Source organism: Pollicipes pollicipes, unplaced genomic scaffold (genome assembly GCF_011947565.3).
Source record: "Pollicipes pollicipes isolate AB1234 unplaced genomic scaffold, Ppol_2.1 Scaffold_4295;HRSCAF=5057_pilon_pilon_pilon, whole genome shotgun sequence".
In the NCBI taxonomy this organism is placed as follows: Eukaryota; Metazoa; Arthropoda; class Thecostraca; order Pollicipedomorpha; family Pollicipedidae; genus Pollicipes; species Pollicipes pollicipes.
Window position 1 is genome coordinate 35,613,254 of NW_023596461.1, and position 26,926 is coordinate 35,640,179.

Consider the following 26,926-nt stretch of genomic DNA (forward strand, 5'->3'; position numbering starts at 1 on the left):
TTTAAACATAGTTTTACATTGCGTAGCGTGACCAAAACTTACTTCGTCACACTCTGCCTGAAGTCTCAAGCAAACTTGACGTTTTTCAGACCTAAAAAAAAAATTGGTAGCAATTTTACGAAACGATTGAGGCCACGCGCTAAGTAATACGCATGAAAAAGCTAGTTATAGTTGGACTTCGGATATTTCAGGGAAAGTTTCACGGCTGAAGATGATAATGCAAGCATCAGATATGATGAAACCAGCTCACCTATTACTATTGGTACACTTTTTATGTGAGACTGCCCTAGACAGCTTAATTCTCTGCTCAGTAAATATACTCCTCAGTGCGTCATGGATATATTACGCCATCGTACGTTGCACAATATTGATAAAGAGCCAATTGACGGCCAATATATCTGGTAATTGCGCACACGAACGGCGGATATGAACGCCTCGACAATCAAATTGTTCTTGGTCATGATCACCGCATGGCTTACGAAATCACAAAACTTGAAAAACCTCACTATGACGCTACGGATGCCGAGGTGGTTTAAAAGTGCTATCTGCGATGTGCGTTCCCCATCTTCGTGGGCATGTAGTTCAGAGACCAGAGGGGCTTAATTTTTAAGAAGGGCAGGGTTGTGAACAGCACGGAAAGGTCTCAAAGATGGCTATTTCAAGTATAAAACCCCATATAAATGTGGAATGCTCCTCTTTACCCTCCAGCCATCGTCAGATACTTGGAAGTTTTCAGGACTGGATGATGGTTGACCATCAGTAAGGTATGTGTCACAGCCCGACGTAGTTTTTCGGAAAGGAACTTTCTTTATCTGATTCGAAAGCCAAATATTTTCAACTCCATGTAGGAATTGGCCGTGACACATAATGGCTGTGAGCGACTTCGTGTGAGAGGGTCAACCCACGTCTAAAGGAGGCTAGGGAGTGATCATGCCCCCCCCCCCCTATCCATTCGGTTTGCTGGTTATAAGTGAATACTCAACCACAAACATACCACGAGTAATTCAGTGAAAACCAGGACATGCATACTTTGAATAAATTACCCAGTTATTATCTCATTGGCGAAATATTGCAAGCAAAATTAGGGGAAATGGCGTTTGAATTCTGGTACCATACGGTAAGGCATCTATTTACTACCGTTGACTGAAATCCCATGGCATATGCCCTCTCTATCCCCCCCCCCCCCCCGCCCTAGCCCGATTCATCTCCTAGTTTAATGACACTGCTTGCAGGTCCGCGCATGAAAATTTCACTGTTTGGCGCATGCCTACACGGTACCTACCTACCAAGGAATACACCTGGGTATCCCTCCATCCTCCTTTGATCTCCCCAGAACCAACTTATCTTGGTGGCAGAGAAATCGAAAGTAGGTCGTAGAATCTAAGCAAATAGGTCTAGTGGGATGTAGGATCCAGGCAGGCAGGCAAGCTTCTCTCCAGATACACACCAAGGTTCAGTTATGCATGTGTTCATTCGAAGCAACGCGAGCCCGTTGGTATTGGTCTACGTAGGCATCCATTATCACGTTCTAAGGAGTTCGGGGTCCTGCTGTGGCCAAAATCTCCTATTTTTTACAATTCAAACCTGACAAGCGTATTATTCCTTTTGTTTGCTTTCATCCTTTCCAGCCCAAATCTCAACTTGCATTTATCCGCTGCCAATGACACCCTCAGCTGCAACCGCGCCGCCAAAACTGACACTACCGACAGACGCTATTTCAAGGATGGGGCGTGCCGAATGCGTCAAAGAGAGAGTCAACAGCGACGCTTGGCGGTGGTGAAAAATATAAACATGGCGTAAACATGGCATAAACATGGCATAAAACATGGCATAAACATAAATATAAACATATGCTTGGCGCATGGGCACCTAAGAGGTGCCATGGTTAGCGCCGACGGCAGGCCGTTCGACAGCTAACACGCGTTTTACAGATGCCTGAGAGGACAATGCGTCCTAGGATGGTCACGCAGGTAGACTACTAGCTACCTACTACCAATGCATCACGCCTACATGCCTGATGACATGGTTACCACAAAACATGTCCTTCCTCTACTTTCACCAGCTATTTGAACACAAATTAGGCGGAGGCAAGTCTATGTATTTGAGACGAAAAGGCAAACATGACAATAGAAAAAACACCGTATTTTGCTCATGGCAATGCCAACAACATTCAAAGTTCCAAGCAGCTTACATGATCTTGTTGTCGCTGCCGGTTGATGGACCTGATGAGGGCCGTTTGACACCGGGACACCTCGAAATCGGGCAGCGTACACTGTCATTTATCTGCAACCAGAGACAAAATATCAATAATGGAATGCATTGGTTTCACTCATATAATCATCAGAGTTACGTATACACTTGCCAGAATATTTGCAGGCTGTTACACTCTACTTGCATGTTCAGTTTACATGCAGAATATATGTTAGTTGAACACAGAAGCGCATACAACAAGGTAAGAGGGGGGGGGGGGGGGCGTTCAACAATCCCTTTAAAATGCAAACACCTTGAGTTCGAAATAAAATAGGACTCATGACTGATGGGGACTTACGCCTGATTAAATTTAGTACCCTCAAACCCACCAGTAAAACATAAAATCAAAGTCTCATAAAAATTATTGAACACCGGTGTCCTAATCGTCCAGTCCCACGTGCAGCCAAATTCGTGACCCACAATATGGCCGAGGAGCCCAAAGCGAACATTAGTTAAAAGTGATGGAAAACAGGGCCACAGCAGGGTTTCGTAGGGGCTGCCCGGTTGAATTATGCGCTGTGGCCATATCATTAACATTGTCAATTGCGAAATAAGCTATCAGTCTAATGATTGGGGAACAATTACAGCCTTAGTTTGTTCTCCTTGTATTAGTGGCATTGCATGCATGGAAATTTAACACCGCGGAGGTGTGCATCAACCTAGCTGCTTTGATCTGAGGGATGGCCTTTGCACCCCCCCCCCCCCTCCCCCTCTTTTGCTTGTCATGATGCTATTTCATACCATAATGTAAACAGTACATTCACGCATTCCTGGACAAGGCACTTCAGCACATGAGGGCAATTCTGAATGAATGCAGCCATTAGTCGTGGTTTATTGGCACATGGGCGAGAGAGGCTATCTCGGGCACCAGGGGTTGGGGGGAGGGGGGGGGGGGGCAACAGGCAACTTTATCATAGAAACTAGTGAAACTATCACTGTTGCCAATGAGTGTAAGGGTGGTGGGCTGGATGGGGGGGGGGGGGGGGCTATCACTACATAATTCACTAACTTCACAGAAAGAGGGGCAAGCAACGACAGCAAGGGATGCAAATAGCAAATGCCATCTAATTTTCACATGAAAAGAAGACATTTGGTCTGGTGTAAACATCTGAGATGAGTAGTTCAAGCGGCCTGTTAAGATATCTATGCGCTGCAGCATCGTGTTGTTCCCCTTTTCCTTACCACTAGAAATAATACAAATGCTTTAGGTACTCATTCATGATTTCAGATCACTGGTTACCACCCGAGCATAAGCCATGACTGGGAAGGGGGGAGGGGGTGGGGCCAGGGAGAACTGCCACACAAATAAGGGAAAATTTTGACATAAGCTCCCCCCTCCCCTCCATCCAGCACCTAGACAGAGGCTGCACTGCTACGCCCCCCCCCCCCCCTCCCCCCCCCCCCCTGTGTCTTAGCGTCCTACGAACAGCAAGATGTTGGCATGTGGGTAAAGCTGTGAGATATCCTGCAATAGCGCAAATATTTATAAATCGATGCTCACCTGTACGCTGTAGCATGTTCCTGAATCCTGGACAATGTTTTCAGCGACGTTGCTTGCAGTTTATGCCTCTGCGTCTTACACGCATGGGGTAGAACCAAAGCACCACATAGGTATCTCGGAGTATGACGTACACTGCCGGTCCTTATCCTGATGTAGCCTGATGTCGATTTCACCATCAGTCAGGTGGGACCAAAGCGATAGAATCTAAGCAATGAAGATGCATGAACCCTGAAGCTAGATTTCTGAGCCATTGCGACGTACTCAGGGCGCATTTTGATAAAACTACGTCAGCCTTGGTTAAAAAAGCCCAGCGATCAGGTTGATTTTTTATCGGCCCATTTTCTATAATAACTGCGCATGTACCACTGCGCTTCTTGCCGCACATTTTGTTTATAAAACTCGATGGAGGAAAATTGCTCTCGACGACGGAGGATTTTCGTGGAGGAGAACGTTTTTGCTCCGAGCTTTATAAAACTCGGAGGAGGGAAATTTGAGAAAAATTCCCTCCGCTGACGGCATTTTTTTTATAAAACTGGTCTCTGGCAGTAAATTTGACTAGATTAAAGAATAACTACAACAGTGTAGGTCTTTGGGGTGGTGTCATGTACTCAGCAATCTACGGTGTTGGAAATGTGCAGGATGTGCTTCTTGTTCAGGTGACGAGTGCGAGATAATAAAGACGTTTGTGGCTAGCGGAGCTGCTGAAGAACCACAAGATGCTCGTAAATACAAGGCCGTGATGTTTCAGTTGTTTGGATGAGAGCAGTTTCGACCGGTCATGACCAATTCAGGGCTATGGGATGCCATGACCAATTCAGGCCTAACGGTGCTGTGCAGAACTATATGTACCTGGGGGGTCATGCACCCAGGCTTAGCCCGCGTAGGGGCTACTCTTCGGGTGTGTGCATGGCGTTCGGACGAGGCTCCCACCAGGGAGCACTTGGGCCCTTTCGTGGCTGACGCATGCAGCCTGCCCCGGACAAACGGGACATCGCAAGGATGCAGAATGCAACAAGGAAGTGGAGAGAAGGGTGCTTGCGCGAATGCCATGCGTAGCACGCTAATTGACATCATTCCTTTGCTGTGTCTTATCAGCTTCGGCACATGACTAAACCGCACGAAATCGGTTAGCGGTATGTGCAGCGTTTATTTCTGGTTCTTATTACAGCATCACCATGGATTTACACTTTCTTTAACGAAAGATAAAATGGAGGACTTCCGGAATTGGTGACAACCACCTCACAGCACGGAGACGAATGCAAGTGGGTGGGGGAGGGGGTAAGGGGGCGGGTGGTCACAGATCGATCTCCGTCAAGGTTGCAACCTATGCACTCCATCGTGCAAGAGGAAAAACTTGCTTTCGTATCAATGTTCCGTATAGACTTTCGAAGAACCCAAGACGCTATGCGCGACAGGGGGTAAAACAGATAGTGGCAGACGGGCCGTTTTTATTAGTTGTTATTTCCACTTTATTAGTTGCTATTTGCATTGCAAATAATTCAGATTTTCAATGACATACCAACGAAACGAAAAACACGCCGATGTTTTAGCCGGGTGTCAATGTGTTAACCGGGTGATCGATAATGCACCTTGATATCAAGACGATCCGGAGGGCATGAAAGCATAGAGAACCCACAGTGAACGAGATATCAACGACACGCCATTTCCCCCACCTCCCATCCCGCTTCCCGTTTCATTTTCGTTTCATAACATGACGTGTTGATAACGACCTGTTTCTGAGGACATGGAAGTTGTGTATTCCTACACTGCTTCCGTACACAATGGAAACCCATAGAAAATTTATATGGAGGAGAAAAACACCCTTAATATTCCGAAAATAAGCCCACAATATTCCGCCATCATATGTTAATGAATGTCATATCACCCCGCTAATGGTATTTCACAATACCGGGTCAATACCAACATATTTTAAACTACGTTTTGGCCACCTGAAGATCTCTGTAGTACACAGCTCCTTCTACAGTTTAATTACACCATAGTGCAGTAAGGGTCATGGACTATTATGCAATGCTATTCGACTTCTGGCAGCCATATAAGTATTTTCTTTCAGCACTTTCATCAAGGCAAATACATTATTTGCCGGTGGGGCTTATTCAGCTGCTCAACGTGCTTAAAACGGACTACGTTGCCTTCATGTTTTTTACTTACTGTTTGATTGGGCAAGTATAATTTGATCGTTAACACCAGCATTCTCGAAATCCTTCTGAAAACTCAGAATTTCGGTCTGCGGTAGCCGCTCCTGCGGGAGAAATTTCATTGAACTCCGTAGGCACCACAATGAAAGTGATACACTTTATGGTAGTAATGCACTGACGCACTGCGTGCATTTTAATTAATGCGCTTCTCTCTAACTGGCCCTAGCTACTCGCGGTCCCGGTCACCAAGCTTTTATTGTGCTGGCGCCATTCATATTAGTACAAGTTTCGCTTTCAAGACCGCTGGTCGACAACACACATATCAAAACAGCTCAAAAGTGGTACCTCTAATCCGTAGCAGCTGACGACGGCCTTCCGCAAAATCTGCCGTCGTCATCACAACGGTGGTCGCGACAACTGCCGTTGTCACGGATGCGGGACACACTCTGGAGCTAGCAAGGAAGAAGTGCGGTGCTGTCAAGAACAACATATTGACGGTAATTTGAATTTCAAAATAATTGCAATGCATATCATTATCATATCCTTATGGTTGTGCAGTGGCACTATCCAGTGATATTATTTTACGTACATGGTCAAGCGATTCCACCAGAAACCTCTGGACCATGTACGTTCTTCTCAAATTTACCCCAAAGGAAGGACACTTCATTCTAATATGGAGTTTTGAGCAGAAATATTCATCTTAAAGACACTTCGGTGCTCTTCAGAACCTTGCCGTCCTTAATACCTAAACACCTGTTCTTTCCGAGCTAGAAAATGCCCGCGAATATGGGGAAAAAAATATCGGGAGGGTGTCTCAAAAATACGAGGGAATTCATGACATCATGATAATATAATTAGAATCCCGCCATTCAATAATCCACGCGACAATCAAACCCAAGTCAAATATCATTGTCGAGGCATTTAAATCCAGCCTTCGTGACCGCGATTTCAAGGCACAATAGGTGCGATGATGTAACCATGACATGACTATTGAGGAGCATAGTTACTAAACAGACAGGTGTGCTGGCTGGAGCAGTCTTTTCCAATTAAGAAGAATCCCAATAGTTCTAAGTGAGCTGCGTTCATCATATCTCATGCTTGCGTCAATATCTTCAGTTGTGAAACATTCCCTTTAAAGATTTGTTTATCTTCAGCAAGAAACAAAGCAAATGTCAGTCCAGTTGCCTCTGCACCCAAATCTGACCCAGCACCTTCCACGGCCTACATGACATTGACATGCTCACTTTTTATTCGATGTCACTGTGTGGCATGGTAAGAGATAGTTAAACTCATATGTATAGCTTGTGATTGGTTGTACCGTATTTTTACATTCGTGTGTAATGTAAAAACCAGGATTGACCATGGACATGCATTTCATTAGTCACTGTTGCAACACAACTACTCAGTTTCGATCAAATTCTCCGATACGTAAAAACCATTTTCAATCTACTTAGCGTGTGTCAACTCATGATTTGATTCTTTTTTTTTCGTGTATCAGAGTCATAATCACACTCAACAAGCTTTGATTGAAGAAACAATTGGGTTCCCTTATTGGTAAGTGATGTGTTTTGAATAAGGATTCCACCCTCAAAGCTTTGAATCAGAACTAGTTAAAATCGGACGAACAAAGATGGAGTGTCAGTCTGTGTCTCATTACTTCAAACAAAGTTGTACATAGCGTAGCGTGACCAAAACTTGCTTCGTCACACTCTGACTGAAGTCTGAAGCAAACTCGATGTTTTTCAGACCTACAAAAAAACAAAATTGGTAAAAATATTACGAAACGATTGAGTCCACGTGCTAAGTAATACGCATGAAAAAGCTAGTTATAGTTGGACTTCGGACATTTCAGGGAATGTTTCACAGTTCAAGATAATAATGAGAGCATCAGATATGATGAAACCAGCTTACCTATTACTATTGGTACACTTTTCATGTCAGACTCCTCTAGACAGCTTAATTCTCTGCTCAGTAAATATGTTCCTCAGTGCGTCATGGATATATTACGCCATCGTACGTCGCACAATATTGAAAAGAGCCAAAAGAGCCAAAAAAAGAGCCAAAAAAAGAGCCAAAAAACGGCCAATATATCTGGTAATTGCGCACACGAACGGCGGATATGAACACCTCGACAATCAAATTGTTCTTGGTCCTGATCACCGCATGGCTTACGGAAACACAAAACTTGAAAAACGTCACTATGACGTTACGGATGCCGAGGTGGTTTAAAAATGTTCTCTGCGATGTGCCTTTCCCCATCTTCGTGGGCATGTAGTTCAAAAACCAGGGGGGCTTAAGTTTTAAGGAGGGCAGGGTTGTGAACAGTACCGAAAGGTCTCAAAGATGGCCATTGCAAGTTTAATACTCCATTTAAATGCGGAACGCTTCTTTTTACCCTCCAGCCATTGTCAGACACTTGGGAGACTTCAGGACTGGATGATGGTTGACCATCAGTAAGGTGTGCGTCATAGCCCGACGTAGTTTTTCGGAAAGGAACTTTCTTTATCTGCTTCGAAAGCCGAATATTTTCAACTCCATGTAGGAATTGGCCGTGACACAAAATGGCTGTGAGCGAAGTATCATCAGATCTAACCAGGACTCTACAACACCGGACGACATCCGGAGAGTCAACTGGTCGGAACGTTGTGTGCGTACTACCACACCAGGCGGGGATAACAGTTCAGAATTTTCTCCCATCCGAAAAAAATCTTCAGACTCAAGCGCCCGGCGCGATTAAAAGCACGGCCTAAGCATAATCAAATAGTTCTGAAATCCCAGCTCAGGTGAGGGCGTACATTTAGCACTTCAGCTGTTATTCACAAAAACCATATGACCTTTCGATCCCATGAGTTGTTATGACATGGATCGTAATGTCATGATAAAGAACCATTTTTAACCACAGGTGACATCCTATGAGGCCAATATCACCTGAATTGTGATGCAGATGAGTGATGCAACACACAGACGCATCACCATGCGGACGTAATCACACCCTAGCAGTGCAAATGGTGCGAATGACGTCTAACATACGATGCCAGCGACTGCAATAGCTTCATTTTGAAAGAAAATAGGCAACCAAGCATAACATGACAGCATCATCCAATTTTGCACACCAGATCCTTTTCGTCCCATTTAAGCGATTTCATCCTTTTTCCATGAGGCGATTTCATCCTTGTGGAGTCTTGTATCAAGTGTTACGATAAAAGTATACATTGGTGTTCATGAAAATTGACTATTCGTGACTCCAAAAGTGGACAAATCGACCGAAACCCCACCGAAATGCTGATGACGGGTCATTCCTCCAGCTCCACCTTTGACTTGCAACTGGTTGGTAGCTTTATGCCAGGCTCCGCAGTGACGTATGGGAGAATAGGTGTCCAGGTGTGAAACGGGATCCCCTAAGTATCTGACGAGTGGTTTCAGGTGTGTCTTGCGAGTGCCAGTAGTTTTCTGCCCGGCTGCACAATACCAAATAACAGGTGGCCAGGGGTTCCCAACCATGTGCACAGGGCACACAGAAACTTACGTTAAAGGGAGCATCCAAACTTTTTAAACTGCTTTCGCGTATCTAAATCTCTTGGGTCTGATTTGATCGTTAAAACCCGTTTTCTCGAAATCCTACCGAGAAGCTCAGAAATGTGATTCGAAGTAGCCTCCACGCCGGATGAACTATCACTGAGCTACCTCCACACCACTGTGAAAATAAGAAGCCATATTTGTACTTTACCAGCGCGTGTCATTTCATATTGCGAGCATAAGAATTCACCAAAACACTTGGTGTAATAACTCGTATGAGAGATTGAAACCTCTGTTTGGGGAAGTATATCTTCAAATATGAAATCATTCTCAGGCGAATTCAAGGAAGAGTTGCACCATGGCTTCGATTACTCTCCTATGGCTGTTCGCAGAGTGACTGTTGACGCGTACTTTGACTTTACAAAACATTGTTTACTTGCACGCTTGTTTTTGCCCCAGGTTGCGTTTAGGGGGCAGGTATACTTGCACCATCATCGGGTTAAGTGACGCACTTGTTTCATCAATGCACGACTCATGCCGCTTGGTGTGATTCTCGACTGACAGCATTGATATCTCACGGCATTTCTTCGTATTCAAGTTATTGCATAACCCACATTTATATTTCAAAACAGCTTCAGAACACAACTCCTGTATAACACGACCTACATTGGTTATACCAGTGTTGTCACCAGTTTTTAGGCACTATTTTACACTGACGACATCACTGCGCAGAAACCAGTTAATGCAAAATCATGACAGATGGTTGGTGTTTGAAACTTGATTGTCTCATGAGGCAAGCCGTAGTATAGAGCTCGTTCTACCGTTCAAATTACTCTACAGTCAGCTGAGGATTACGGAACATTTTGCGATGATATTTGCCCTCTGGCATCCGCCGTACAAGCTTTGCCTTTCGGCACTTCAACGAAAACGAAGGAATTATTTGCTGGTGATACTTGCTGCTTAACGTGTTTAAAGGGAGTAAGCCTCCCATTTGTGATTTTCACTTATTGTTAGATCAAACCGGTATAAGTCGATCGGTAAACTAGTTTTCATGAAATCCTTCCGATTCACTTAGAACTTGAATTTGCGGTGGCCGCTTCTGAAGAAAATTTCATCGGACTTCCCTACTCACCACTATAAAAGTAATATACTTCACTGACCTTGCTTCTTTCATCGTGTACTTGCATTGTTTACAGCACCCCAATTTTGTCAACATTATTGCATGCTAAATGCTACCCAGGCTTGAACAATTCTATTCAGAGAAAGAGACATGCAAAATATACATGAGGATGTCATCCCGCCAATTTACCAAAACGACATGATATGGCTTAGAATTATCTACTATGGTTCTGACCACAGTTGCTCTTTCCAAAGCGCATTTGACTCTGGGAAACTGAGTATCACTTGGTCTATAGTGAAACACTGCTTGGGCTTGTACTGACGTCATTCACAGCAGTAGGCGACATTTTTAGATCCGTGGGCCCGCAACATGCGGGTCAAAACAGCCCGAAAGAGCCACGTATAATCCGTAACAGCTGAGAACGACCCTCCGCATATTCTGCTGTCGCCATGACGACGACAGTCGCGACAATTGCAATTACCACAGACTCGGTTACACTATGGAGGTACCGAGAAAGACACAAGTGTGGTGCTGTAATCTAAAACGTTCGCAGGGTCATTTGAATTTGAAAGATAAAATGTCTATCATTCTCACATCCGAATGACGCTGAGGCATGATGGCTCAGCACCAGTCCGGTGATTAGATGCCAGTCGGTCATAAGCCAGTCCGGTGATTAGGTGAAATGGTTTTGAAATTTCACCTGTTTTTTTAATATCCCCCAAGGACAAACACTCCCTTTGCTGAATTATTCATTCCAAGCTTCAAACATACCAGAAAAAAGCACATCCCAGCTCAGGTGCTTCTGCACCCGTATCTGCCCAGGACCTTCCACTGACAACAACATTTGACACTTTAACCTTGTATTCGTCGTCACTGTGTGCCGTGGCAGGAATGGCTAAGCCCATAGCATGTGATTATTGTACAACAGTGCTACATTCGAGTCGAGTGTAATAACCAGGATTGCCCATGTACATACCAGTACGTTATGAACTGTTCCACGAAAATGTTTTGGTTGCGATCAAAATCAAAGCTTCGTAAAAGACATCCGTGATCCAATAAGCGTGCTTTAAATCATGATGCAATCCGTGTTTTCGTGCATGAGAGTTGCAGTCAAACTTAACAAAACCGGAATCAATAATTTGTTTGGATCAGTTGTTGGGAAGGGGTGTGTTTTGAAACATGATTCAACACTAACAAGTTTGGATCAGAATTGATTCGAATGAGATGAAGTTATATCGAGCGCCATTACCGCAACCAAAGTTGTACTTGGTTGCATGTGACCAAAATTTATTTGATCAGACCCGAATGAAGCTGGATGCTTTCGAGGCCTACAGAAAACGTAGAGTTGGAAACATATTTGTAGAACGATTGAGACGTGGGACTAAGTGACACCGACGAAAGGATGACGTCATGACTCACATGACCGACGTCATGACTGGGAAGCGCACGACGTTGCCATCTATACCAGACTCGTAAGGGACAACAGATACGCATTCGCCACTCCTTGTTCACAACCTCCGGAAGACTGCCGAAGTGACCTGAGTTATATTGAAATACATCTCTCAAGATCAAGATGGGATTGTTCACATATTTTCTAAGCTTAACGGCAAAAATTTGGTCTTTAATTGCATAGCTGTTCAAGAATATAGATTTCACCATATTTTTCAGACAATGAGGTGAAAGGCCAACCTGGGGCACATGAGGTCAAGTAGGCATAAGTGTGAGTAGTTGACTTGGAATGTTAGACTCAAACATGTTGTAGAACAATATAAATATTTGGTTCTCTTCTCGATGCATCTCTCCTATACCTTACGCTTAGCAAAGCTGTTTTCGCTAGAATTAATAAAATAATAGTTTCGTAATATCATTGCATATTTCAGTCTAGTCCTAGTGCCTTATCGGTGAGCCGTGCGGCTCCAAAACTTGCAGAATTGTGTTTTCGCATTAGAGGTACCCTATACATGTGCTGCCATCCAATTTGAAGGCTGTGCCGTGTCATCCCCCGGTCGTTTTGACGTGGAATGACCCTCCAAGAACAGGTACAACTACGCTGCAACGCTCACGTGTCGCCGATATTCCAACGCGACGCAAATAACTACAACAGCAGCCACACAACTTTAACGTCAACAGCCATTTCTGTTCACATCAAACCATATTGATGTCAATTCACTATGCTAATATTCAACGCAAGTGTGAAGTAGCGATAACGCAAGCCACTGTCACGGCACCGACCCAAATTTAATCCATGGGGCCGCGCCCAGCCTCTCTGTCAAGGTCAAGACCGTGGGCTGGTATAAAACCAGGCCGTTCGACGTTCACAGAATCAGTCGACAAGACTACATCTGCAAACATGAAGGCAAGTACCAGCATTTTCGCCCAAAGCTGCATGTTCCAACCCCAATGAGCATCAGCTTTCTTTTGGCTAGTGTTACTATACCGCTTCATATCTCAAACCCGCTAGAAGAGAACCCCAGATGCAACGAGATTAAATCATAGGAAATGAAAGCATTATTACTTCCGCAGGTGTTCATCGTTGCCGCTCTGCTGGCTGTTGCCTCCGCCGCTCCTGCCAACAGCTACGCCCCGCAGCCGGCGTACTCTCATGGCCCGAGCTACCACCAGTCGTCCTACAAAGAGCCAGCCAACTACGACACGCCCTACCAGTTTGATTATGCCGTCAACGACCACTACTCCGGTGCCGTCTTCTCTCAGAGCGAGAACAGCGACACCAAGAATGTAAACGGCTACTACTCGGTCAACCTGCCCGATGGCCGTATCCAGCACGTCAAGTACGTCGCTGACCAGCGCGGTTACGGAGGCTACAACGCCGAGGTGACCTACACTGGAGAGCCCCGCTACGAGGAGCACAAGCCCAGCTACCACCCGGCCCCAGCCTACAAGCCCGCACGTTCTTACGCCCGTGCCCCGGCCTACAAGCCCGCTCGCTCATATACGCCTGCGCCGGCCTACAGGCCTAAGTACTGAATACCTAGTGCTTTGGTGTGAGCAAATGATTATAATGTAAGTCTGTTCGTGTGAACTTTGCCATCTATGTCTTGATGACCAGCAATAAATTGCTGTACCATAAAAGGAGCGTAGTTATCCTTCAAACAGAAGAGGAAACGACGACATGTCTACAGAAGACCTTTTCCTAGGAGTCACCCACCTTTGGCTTATACCTGGCTATCTAAAAAGCATGCACATACGAAACTGCATTGGATGCCTAAGCTTTTGTCTAGTTGTAAAACGGGATCATTGCTATGAAGTTGGTGTGGCACTCATTCATTCATTGGGGGCGGTGAAATAGATAGCAACATTGATGATTAAATGCATGACATATTTTTGCGTCAATGACCACTACTCCGGTACTGTGTTCTCTCAGAACGAGTACCGCGACACCAAGAATGTCAACGGATACTATTCGGTCAACCTGCCCGATGGCCGCACCCAGCATGTCAAATACGTCGCTGACCAGCACGGCTACGAGGCTACAGCGCCGAGGTGACCTACACTGGAGAGCCCCGCTAAAAGGAGCACAAGTCTAGCTACCACCCGGTCCCGTTCTACAAGCCCACCTGCTCTTAAGCCCCGGCCCTGGCGTACAAGCCCGCTCGCTCTGATGCCCCGGCCCCGGGCTACAAGCTTGTTCGCTCTTATGCCGCTGTGCCGGCCTACAAGACCAGGTACTAAATACCTAGTGTTTCCTGGTATGTGAGAACATAGTTATGATATCAATCCAATTTGTTCTTTGGTGCCTTGTATCAAGTGCTATGATGATAAAAGCAATATATTGGCGCAGAAGAAAACGGACGTGTTCGTAACATCAAAAACGAAGGAATTGACCGAATGCCGACGGTATGGCTGTTGAATGGCTCTTCTCACCTTGCCTATGCCCCGGGCCCAGCCTAAAAGTGTATTTGCTCTTATGTCCCTGCGCCGGTCTACAGAACCAAGTACTAATCACGTTTTCCTCAAACATTTCACAACCAACAGGATCAGGATCAGGATCACAAGCATTTGTGACGAACAGTCATAAGCATGCGTTGCGGCTGCCAGTCGTTATTCGCTCTCTACACACAGATCACCCACCAAGAGGTGACCGGGAGAGCCAACCCCTGTCCACTGCCGCACACATACACCCACGTTAAAACCAGCATTATTAACTGAACCGTTGGAGGCCGCGGCACTTCCAGCTAAGAAACGTGAACCCTGTTAAAAATCTTCGAGTTACCAAAGGACAAAGTACTTCACCATTGCTGCTCTCGCCTTGCGTCTGTTGGTGGGAGTCATCAGTAACTTCCGCCCTATTGGTGTATTGACAAATCTCTCTCTAAAAATCGGAATTTACTCACCCAACGGACTCACGCACCTTAACGGAGATGCTTTATTTCATAAACAATTTGTTTAGCCTCCAAATGTAAAGGGAAGAGCTGTAATTTTATTACGCTTACGCAAGAGCATATCACCAATGGCTTTCAGGAAGTGAAATATCCTTCACAAGTAAGCTTTGATTTGAAAAAAAGTTTTGACAAGGTCAATATTGATTTGCTTCTTGACGTTTTTTTAGAAAGATGATATCAGCGAGTGGGTTCCTCAGAAGTCTACACGGAACATGGCTACAAAAACAAGCTTTTCTTCCTGTACGATGGAGTGAATAATTTGTAAACTTGACGGAAATCGATCGTAACCACCCCCTCCCCCCCCCCCCCTCCCACCTTGCCCACCCACTTGCATTTGTCTCGTGCTGTGATGTGGTTGTCACCGATTCCGGAGGTCCTCCATTTTACCTTTTGTTGAAGAAAGTGTAAATCCATGGTGATGCTCTAATTAGAACCAGAAATAGACGCTGCACATAGCGCTAACCGATTTCTTGCGGTTTAGTCATGCGCCGAAGCTGATGAGGCATATCAAAGGAATGATATCAATGACTCAGCAGCATCACTTACACACCAAAGGAATGATATCAATGACTCGGCAGCATCATTTAAGGCGCTCTTTTGTACGTAACCCACTAACTGCTTACCATGACAAAATCAGTGATTGTGCAGCGTTCAAACCTTGTTCTCTAGATTTACACTTCTTTTTGCATTCTTAAATGCATTCATTTGCGTTATGCATTCTTAAAGCTTCAAGAAAACTGTGCTTGCTACAACTGCAAATGACGGATCTCTATAATGTCACCAGCGATATCCTATGCTCTGAAGGGACGGGAGGGCTGTTTTGACGAAGCGATGAGCTTATCTTGAAATATAATTTCAAAGTCGTTTCCTTGGATCTTTGATAACTTATTCTTCTCGCAATACCTTTGAAATCCGTAACATTTTAAAACTCAAAAATACAAGTCATGCATTTCATCATCAATGTAGCCACCTATTTCACCGCCCCCAATGAATGAATGAGTGCCACATCGACTTCATAGCAATGATCCTGTTTTACAACTAGACAAAAGCTTACACATCCAATGCAGTTTCGTGTGTGCATGCTTCTTAGATAGCCAGGTGTAAGCCAAAGATGGGTGACTCCTAGCAAAAGATTTTCTGTAGACATGTCGTCGTTTCCTCTTCTGTTTGAAGGAGAGCAACGCTCCTTTTATGGTACCGCAATTTATTGCTGGTCATCAAGACATAGATGCCAAATTTCACACGAACAAACTTACATTATAATCATTTGCTCACACCAGAGCACTAGGTATTCAGTACCTAGGCCTGTAGGCCGGCGCAGGCGTAAATGAGCGAGCAGGCTTGTACGCCGGGGCCGGAGCATAAGAGCGAGCAGGCTTGTACGCCGGGGCCGGAGCATAAGAGCGAGCAGGCTTGTAGGCCGGGGCACGGGCGTAAGAACGAGCGGGCTTGTAGGCTGGGGCCGGGTGGTAGCTAGGCTTGTGCTCCTCGTAGCGGGGCTCTCCAGTGTAGGTCACCTCGGCGTTGTAGCCTCCGTAACCGTGCTGGTCAGCGACGTACTTGACGCGTTGGGTACGGCCATCGGGCAGGTTGACCGAGTAGTAGCCGTTGACATTCTTGGTGTCGCTGTTCTCGCTCTGAGAGAAGACGGCACCGGAGTAGTGGTCGTTGACGGCATAATCAAACTGGTAGGGCGTGTCGTAGTTGGCTGGCTCCTTGTAGGATGACTGGTGGTAGCTCGGGCCATGAGAGTACGCCGGTTGCGGGGCGTAGCTGTTGGCAGGAGTGGCGGCGGCAACAGCCAGAAGAGCCGCAGCGATGAACACCTGCGGAAGTAATCATAATTTGTCCGTCCCGGTGGCTCAGTTGGTTAGAGCGCCTGCCTCCCGATTCACCCACCCGTGGCGGGGTGGGTTCGAGTCGCTTTAGACGCTCGTTATTTGCCCTTGACAGGCATGGCCTGCGGCCGGTGGCAGCGGTCGCACTAAAGGTCAGTTGACGTCAGAGGGCAGGACGGACCGTGCCGAGCATTGCGGCACGTTAAGCTTTCGCCACTAAATTCTGCCGTTGCCTGGAATTGCGCGATCGGATGGTAGGGGTCAGGGCTCACACAACAAGCACTGCTTAGCGTGAGCGCTGATCCCAGAAATCCATCCATTCAAAGGGTTCGGATCAAATTTCTAAATAATAATAATAATAATAATGCTGTCATTTCCTACGATTTAATCTTGCTGCATCTGGGGTTCTCTTCTAGCGGGTTTTGAGATATGAAGCGGTATAGTAACACTAACCAAAGGAAAGCTGATGCTCATTGGGGTTGGAACATGCAGGTTTGGGCGAAAATGCTGGTACTTGCCTTCATGTTTGCAGAGGTGGTCCTATCGACTGATTCTGTGAACGTCGAACGGCCTGGTTTTATACCAGTCCACGGTCTTGACCTTGACAGAGAGGCTGGGCGCGGCCATATGAATCGAATTTGGGTCGGTGGCGGGACAGTGGCTTGCATTATCGCTACTTCACACTTGCGTTGAATATTAGCATAGTGAATTGACATCAACATGGTTTGATGTGAACAGGAAAGGCTGTTGACGTTAAAGCTGTGTGGCTGCTGTTGTAGTTATTTGCGTTGCGTTGGAACATCTGCGACATGTGAGCGTTGCAGCGTAGTTGTACCTGTTCTTGGAGGGTCATTCGACGACAAAACGATCGGGGGATGACACGGCACAGCCTTCAAATTGGACGGCAGCACATGTATAGGGTACCTCTAATGCGAAAACACAATTCTGCAAGTTTTGGAGCCGCGCGGCTCACCGATAAGGCACTAGGACTAGATTAAAATATGCAATGATATTACGAAGCTATTCTTTTATTAATTCTAGCGAAAACAGTTTTGCTAAACGTAAGGTTTAAGAGAGATGCATCAGAGAGAGAACCAAATATTTATATTGTTCTACAACATGTTTGAGTCTAACATTCCAAGTCAACTAATTACGCTTGTGCCTACTTGACCTCATGTGCCCCAGGTTGGCCTTTCACCTCATTGTCTGAAAAAATATGGTGAAATCTATATTCTTGGACAGTTATGCAATTAAAGACCAAATTTTTGCAGTTAAGATTAGAAAATGTGTGATCGATCTCTTCTAGATCGGTTGCATATCCAGTTTAAGCATTGGCAGATCACGCACAGCGGCGCGCCACGTCAGGTCACCGGGCGTGGTCGGCTCACTCCATCGGGTGATGTGACCGTGATAATGAAGAGATGTATTTCAATATAACTCAGGTCACTTCGGTATTCGTCCGGAGGTTGCAAACAATGTCTGAATGGCGAATGCGTATTGAGTCCTTGTCCCTTACGAGTCTGGTATAGATGGCAACGTCGTGCGCTCCCCAGTCATTACATCACACCGAAAACCATTATATCAAGTTGATTTAAAGTTGCATTAGTTAGTTTTCCAACACCGGATTGGGAGCCGGAGCAAAGTCACCTCGGTTGGCGACAGTACGCATATAATTTAACGCCGGTTCCGCGTAAACGAGACCGGGGTCAAAGAGAGGTTTAGCTAGTATAGAGCTTCATGCCCGGGAGGTCGGAAAAATAAAGACGCACAGGTTTGCGGTTTTTAACAAGTGGTTTCAGGGAACGCTCAATGAAAAAAGCTATTGTTATAGTGCGAATAAGTTGAATGACACAACTGCACAACTCACAAACGACGGGAGTTTGAATACGTGGAAATATCTTGACAGTGCGATCTAATTATATATTCAGTGTATAGCCGTGATATTCTATATATTCTTCACTCGAGTCAAATTCCAGGTTGGTCTCCAAAGTGCCCCCAGAACCCAGATAGCTGATTCTAAGGATAAAGCCACATGCCCAGCTAAGGTCAGTGAACTCTTTTGATCTTTTGAAGGTCATGGTGACAAAAACCATACATGACTGCTCCGGGTTTTGCATTTAAATAACCGGCAAAGATCATGCCAGGCAGTATGTTCCTTAAAAAAGGTGACCTGGGTCATTTCATGTCAATGACCTGTTCTGACCCCTTAGAAGTCCATGGAAGATGTGTAATACGGTCCTTGCTATCAATAGATTTGAAATGAGCACCAGAAATTATCCGTACAGCAAGCCTTAGAGTAACAAAGCAGGTTGGTTTTGACCTTGGTCTAACCTTTATACCTGACCTTAGATCAACGTTATTTGCTCAATCAATGTTTGTATTGCCTAAGAAAGCATCTCAGATATGTATGGCTTCGTATAACACTCCGTTGTTGCATCAGATTGAACAATTGCCTAGAATTTGACTTCGCTGAGACTATGGGCTGACTTTGACCTGCCATAGGTCAGTGACCTTACAAGGTACATCTGAATTGTTTATGCCAAGCGATTCACTATTCAGCTGTCTACAACTACGCAAAAGTTGGTCCGGTTGCGCCGCACCGTTCAGAAACTATTCCGCAAAAACCTTGGGACGAGTCAATTTGACCCCCACCCGGGCGCGTGTTAACCCCGCGCCCGATGTCGGTCATAGCGGCCAGGGCAGTGCGAATGTGGGCCACCCCGCACGGCCAAGGTCGAAGCGACATAACAGCCCCGAGAGGCGATCTCTTCATCGTAATACCAACGGAAAATTATAAATACATCTGAGCTCACCAAACACTACAGAAAACCTAACACACAATAACCAATCACAAATTTACCAGACACACACACACACACGCACACACGCACACACACACACCACACCAGCACATGCACGCTCGACGAGTTCATAGAATAACCGAACAGCACCGAACCGTAGCCCCGAGCGTCTTTTTCTTTTTTCTGCGCCTTGCACCCTTTGTTCTTTTTTAATTGGTTATCCATACACAATGCGTTCATATTCACCCAATCATTCACGTGGTCAGTAGACAACATACTGATCGGATAATCGTTTGCGCTAAGATGCTACAAAGAATGGCCGACACGTCGCTAATCGGACATGTCGCATCAGACACCTACCGTTCGTGCTACACATTAGCGATTGCAAGCTGTTCAAATAACACAATGCCACTATTCCTGATACATGATGGTAAAATGCCAACGATCTTGCACGTGCACCGAACATATCTGAATCGTCACGAACACACAGACAGTTTTTCACAATCATTGTTTTACCAAGCTGACCAATTCAAGTGCTTCACATTTCCCTACAGGCACCTACTGTTCCCACTTTAATGGCCCAGAATCACGGTGAGCAATCTGATGATTACCGCGGCTGTGTCCGTTCTTACCTCTCACCGCAAAGATTGGGTCGTTGAGGGTTCGTCCGCTGCACCGAAGCCCGTCCCGAGTTAAATGTGGCTGTATCTAGTCGTATACTCACGGACGATTGCATGCAACGCCCATCTAAGTTATCATGGGCACTGGACATGCATGATCAGGAGGTTACGGCCTTTCGTAGCCAAATCAAATAATAGGGTATGCGAAAGTGTGACCTCACCTTCAATACAGTTGACAATAAGCTAGCCACCGCACCTAGTTCAATTGCAGCACTGACCTGTATTCACTCATGAAGCCGCGCCCAGCCTCCCAGTCAAGGTCAAGACCGTGGGCATGTACGCGGTAGACTGTTCGCGGTTTACAGCACCGGTTGACAAGACCAACATTACGAACATGAAGGCAAGCACCAGCACTCTCGGCCAATGCTGCATGCATGCTGCTAATGCTGCATGTGTGCTACCAGTTACTGAACAACAGTTACCCTTTGCGTTGAATGACACAACTGCACAATTCACAAACGACATGAGCTTGAATACGTGGAAATATCTTGACAGCACAATCTAAGTATATCTTCAGTTCCCAGCCGTGATCTTCCAAATATTCTCCATCCGAGTTATTCGCCCAATTACAATAGCTTTTTCCATTGAGGATTTCCTGGAACCATTTGCTGAGAACAGCAAAACTGCACGCCATTATTTTCCCGACTTCCCGGGAATGAGGATTTGTAATAACTGACCCTGGCTTTGACCTCGGCCTGGTTTACGCGGAGCCGGCGTTGGATTATATGCGTGCTGTCGCAGACAGAGGCGACCTTGCACGGGCTCCCAATGCGATATTTGAAAACAAACTAGTGCAACTTTAGATCAACTTGACACAAATATTATTGATGTGCTGTGAAGACTCGGCAGCGCGGGACGTTGACATCTATACACGACACGCAAGGGATGACAGACACGCATTCGCCATTCAGACCGTGTTCACGAACTTCTGGAAGACCGCCTAAGTGACTGGATTTATATCGAAACACATTGTTTCAAGATCACGGTCACATTACCCGACGGAGTGAGCCGAACACGCCCGGTGACCTGACGTGGCGCTGCTGTCCGTGATCTGCCAATGCTTAAAATGGATATGCAACCGATCTAGAAGAGATCGATCGCATATTTTCTAAGCTGAACGGTGAAAAATTGGCCTGTCATTTCCTAACTGTTTGAAGAATATAGATGGCACCATGTTTATCAGACAATGAGGTGAAAGGCCAACCTAGGGCACATGAGGTCAAGTAGCCACAAGTGTGCCTAGTTGACTTTAAATGTTATACTGGCCCATGCTCTAGAAAAATGCAAATATTTGGTTCTTCGATATACCTCTTCCAAACCTTATGTTCGGCAAAACTGTTTTCGCTAGACTTAATAGGAGAATAATTTCGTAATATCACTGCATATTTTCATCTAATCCTAGTGTTATCATATATAATCCTAATATAATCCTAGTGTTTCATCTAATCCTAATTATCGGTAAGCCGAGCGGGTCTAAAGGTTGCAGAATTGTGTTTGCGCATTAACAGTACCCTATACATGTGCTACCGCCCAATTTGAAGCCTGTGCCGTGTCAGTCCCTGGCCGTTTTGTCGTGGAATGACCCACCAAGAACAGGTACATCCACGCTGCAACGCTCACGTGTCGCAGATGTTCCAGCGCAACGCCAGTAACTACAACAGGAGGTAAACAACAGTAACGTCAACATCCTTTCCTGTTAACATCAAACTGTATTCATGTCAATTCACTATGTTAATATTCAACGCAAGTAACTACATCAGCTAAACAACTTTAACGTCAACATCCTTTCCTGTTGACATCAAACTATATTCATGTCAATTCGCTATGTTAATATTCAACGCAAGTGGGAAGTAGCGAACATGCAATCCGCTGTCCTGGCACCGGTCCAAATTCAATTCACGGGGCCGCACCCAGCCTCTCTGTCAAGGTCAAGACCGTGAGCGCGTATAAAACAAGGCCGTTCGCCGTTCACAGCATCAGTCGACAAGACCAACGCTGCAAACATGAAGGCAAGTACCAGCCCTCCTGTGCAAAGCTGCATGCTCCAACCATAATGATCAGCTTTCTTTTGGCTAGTGTTACGATACCGCTTCATATCTCAACACCCGCTAGAAGAGAACCACAGATGCAACAAGATCAACTTATAGGAAATGACAGCATTTTTACTTCCGCAGGTAATCATCGCTGCTGCTCTGCTGGCTGTTGCCTCCGCCGCTCCTGCCAACAGCTACGCCCCGCAGCCGGCGTACTCTCATGGCCCGAGCTACCACCAGTCGTCCTACAAGGAGCCAGCTAACTACGACACGCCCTACCAGTTTGACTATGCCGTCAACGACCACTACTCCGGTGCCGTCTTCTCTCAAAACGAGAACAGCGACACCAAGAATGTGAATGGCTACTACTCGGTCAACCTGCCTGATGGCCGTACCCAGCACGTCAAGTACGTCGCTGACCAGCACGGTTACGGAGGCTACAACGCCGAGGTGACGTACACTGGAGAGCCCCGCTATGAGGAGCACAAGCCTAGCTACCACCCGGCCCCAGCCTACAAGCCCGCTCGCTCTTATGCTCCGGCCCCGGCCTACAAGCCTGCTCGCTCTTATGCACCGGCCCCGGCGCACAAGCCCGCTCGCTTGTATGCCCCTGCGCCGGCCTACAAGCCGAAGTACTGAATGCCTCGTCCTCTGGTGTAAACAAATATTTATAATGTAAGTCTGTTCGTGTGGAATTTGCCATCCATGTCGTGGTGACCAGCGATAAACTGCTGTACCATAAAAGGAGCGTAGTTTTCCTTCAAACAGAAGAGGAAACGACGACATGTCTACAGAAAACCTTTTCCTAGGCGTCGTCCATCTTTGGCTTACACCTGGCAATCTAAAACGCATGCACACACCGAACTCCATTGGATGCGCAAGCTTGTGTATAGTTGTGAAACGGGATCATTGCTAAAAGTTCGATGAAGCACTTATCCATTAATTGGGGGCGGTGAAAAAGGTAGCCACAATGGCGATCAAATGCAAGGCGTTTTTTTTTTGCGCTTTAAAATGTTAGAGATATCAAACATATCGTGAGAAGAATAAGTTACCAAGGATGCAAGGACTTTAAAATTTAAGGTTGTAGAGATAAGCTTGCTGCTTCAGCAAAATAACCCACCCATCCTTTGTAAACGTGGGATATCACCAGTGGCACTAGAGGGATCCGTCATTTGCAGATATAACAAGCATAGTTTTTTGAGGCCTTAAGAGTTCGGAACACCACTCCAACAGATGTGTAAATCTAGAGAACATAATTTGAACGCTGTACAAGTGCTGATTTTGGGATGATAAGGAGGTCGTGGGTTACGTACAAAAGGACGCCTTGAGTGATACTCCTGAGTCATTGATATCATTCCTTTGGTGTGTGAATGATGCTGCCGAGTCATTGATAGGATTCCTTTGGTATGCCTCATCAGCTTCGGCGCATGACTATACCGCAAGAAATCGGTTAGCGCTATGTGCAGCGTTTATTTCTGGTTCTAATTACAGCATCGCCACGGATTTACACTTTATTCGACAAAAGATGAAATAGAGAACTTCTGAAATTTATGACAACCGCCTCACAGCACGGATAATGCCAGCGGGTGGGGTGTAAGGGGGGGGGGGGGGCGTGCGGGTGGTCACCGATCGATCTACGTCAATGTTCATAACTATTCGCTCAATCATACAAGAGGAAAAACTGGTCTTTGTATCCATGTTTCGTGTAGACTCTTGAAGAACCCACTCGCCCATTTAACCCACAGGGAAGTGTTCTGTCTACTTTTGAAATACATACCAAATCATGAAGAATTCGCTCTTTGGTTCCCTGGCAGGGAATTCAGCTAGAGTAAAGAATAGCAACAGCAGTGTAGATCTTTGGGGTAATGTGATGTACTTTGCAATCTACGGATATAGAAATGTGCGAGACGTGCTTCATTTTCAAATGCCTAGTGTGAGATATTGAAGACGTTTGTGGCTAGCGGAGCTGCTGAAGAACCACAAGATGTCCGTAAATACGAGGCCGTGATGTTTCAGTTGTTTGGATAAGAGCACTTTCGGCCGGTCATGACCATTTCAGGGCTATGCGATGCCGGAGAATAACGGTGCAGGACAGAACTATGTGTACCTTGGGGACCATCCACCCAGGCTTAGCCTGCGTAGGGACTCCTCTTCGGGTGTGTGCACGGCGTTCGGATGAGGCTCCCACCAGTGAGCACTTGGACCCATTCGTGGCTGGCGCAAGCAGCCTGCCCAGGACAAACGGGGCGTCACAGGGATGCACGGTAAAGCAAGAAAGAGGAGAAAAGGCTGCTTGCAAGAATACCAAGTGTAGCATGCCTGTACACAGTATTTATGGTGTTTTTTTACACGGTAGGATTGGTATAATTTGACATTTTTATTTGCTAACCACAATGTGCTAGGCCTTGACATAGGAACTATGAAAGCACTTAATATATTCATGGCCGGATTAATACGTCTTCCATGATGCTAAAAAACCATGGCCACGGCAATGAGCGCAATGCTATCGTCCTAATACAAGCAAGACGCTCTGCGCGATAGGGGGTGAAGCAGATAGTGACAGATGGGCCGTTTTTCATTATGTTTGTAATATCCACGGCTAAGAAAATGAAGACCAACTCGCTGGAAACCTACACCGATAATTCCTGCGTATGCATTGGAACGTCCATGTCTAGCGTTTATCAATTGAAACTGTTTGAATTGAAAAAAGGTGATTGAAGCTGTTCATTAATGTTACATTTCAGCCAATTCAGACAGCGTATTGCTTGAGAATTAGTGACAATGGGCCAGTTGAGTAAGACTTGTTGGGCCGGCAAAACCGACACATTTCAAATAATTCCCATTTTCAACGACATACCCGCCAATGTTTTGGCGGGGTCTCAATGTTTGAACCGGGTGATCGATGCCCGTGAACTAGGTTTCGCTCCTGTGTAGATTTGATGGCTCGACCTCGCTCCACTGACGCCAGAGGTATTAATCATTGAGGGCATATGAAACTGGCCCTAAGCAGACGATGTTTCCGCTTCCTGGTCGACTGCAGACGTACCGTCGGATCTGGCAGCATTGAGATGTCGGTATGATTTCCAGACAGCACCTACGGTTACAAGGTATTGTTGATTGCACGTCTATCTGCCCAGGTGGCGAGGATCTGACAGCACTTCTTAAATGATCAGAAATGGTCTAACTCGAGTACATGTTATTAGCTATAGAAATATAGCCACATTTTTGCCATTACTATTTCCTCTCCTGTGACAAACGGGTTTTGGCTCTGCGTCGTTTCAACGCAAGTCAAGCGACAGAACTAGCCCAGCACCCACGCAGCACCATCCAGGCTAGACCTGCAGACGCTCTCAGCGCATCTGAGCGGCCATTGCCACAGCTAGTCTCTGAATGAATTCAATACACTGTTGAATCCGTGCGGGACGAATCATACACACGTTCCATTGCACCGGTAACACCAAGAAGTTCCTCTACAATCAGTCAATCACATTTAGGCACAGCAATAATGAGGATGAAATACATTTCTTACCGAACGAATACATGCTCTTTGCAAATAACTCTTCTTTTGGTATGATGCAAGTGTACAGTTTCTATGTGCCGAGAATATTATGCTTGAGGACTGCTCGCGGCTGTATACTTGAGGACTGCGAAGGGTTAAGCAGTTTTAGCGCTGATTTGACACTTAGCACCCTGATATCAGGATGAGCCGGAGAAAATAAAAGCATGGAGAACACTCAGTAAACGAGATATCAACGACATACCATTTTCCCCATCTCCCATCCCGCTTCTCGTCTCATTTTCGTTTCATAACATGACGAGTCGACGGTAACCTGTTTTTGAGGATATGGTTGGAAGCTTCTTGGCTTTCATTTTAGACCATAATCTACATTTATATTTCCTACACTGCTTCCGCATACAACTGCATGCATAGACAAAGTTATATGGAGAACAAAAACACCCACAATATTCCGTCATCAGGTGTTCATGGATATCACATCACACCGGCAATGGTATTTCACAATACCGGGTCAATACCAACGTATGTTGAACAACGATTTGGTTACATGAAGAGAGCTGTAGAGCAGAGCTCCATCTACAGCCTAATTACACCAAAGTGAAGTAAGGATCACAGAATATTATGCCATGATGTTTGTCTTCTGGCATCGATATGAGAAGTATTGCCTCTCGGCACTTTCATGAAGGCAATTTGCTGGTGGGGCTTATTCAGTTGCTCAACGTGCTAAAAGGGTCTACGTCGCCTTTATGGGTTTTCACTTATAATTTGATCAAACAAGTATAATTTGATCGGTAATACCAGTATTCTCGAAATCCTTCTGAAAATATATAATTTTGATCTGCGGTGGCCCCATCTGCGGGAGAAATTTCATTGGACTCCCTACTCACTACAATGAAAGAATATACTTCATTTGCCTTGCTTTTCCAATGAGTGTGTCTGCAATATTCACTACAACCCAATTTTGTCAAAATTACCGTGCAAGATATGCTACCAAGGCTTCAAAAGCTTTTTTAGAGACAAGGATATGGAAACATATGGCTATTACTCCGCGAATTTAATCAAACGTTATACCTTGGCTATCATTTCCCCCCTATGGTATTTAAGGCCACAGGCC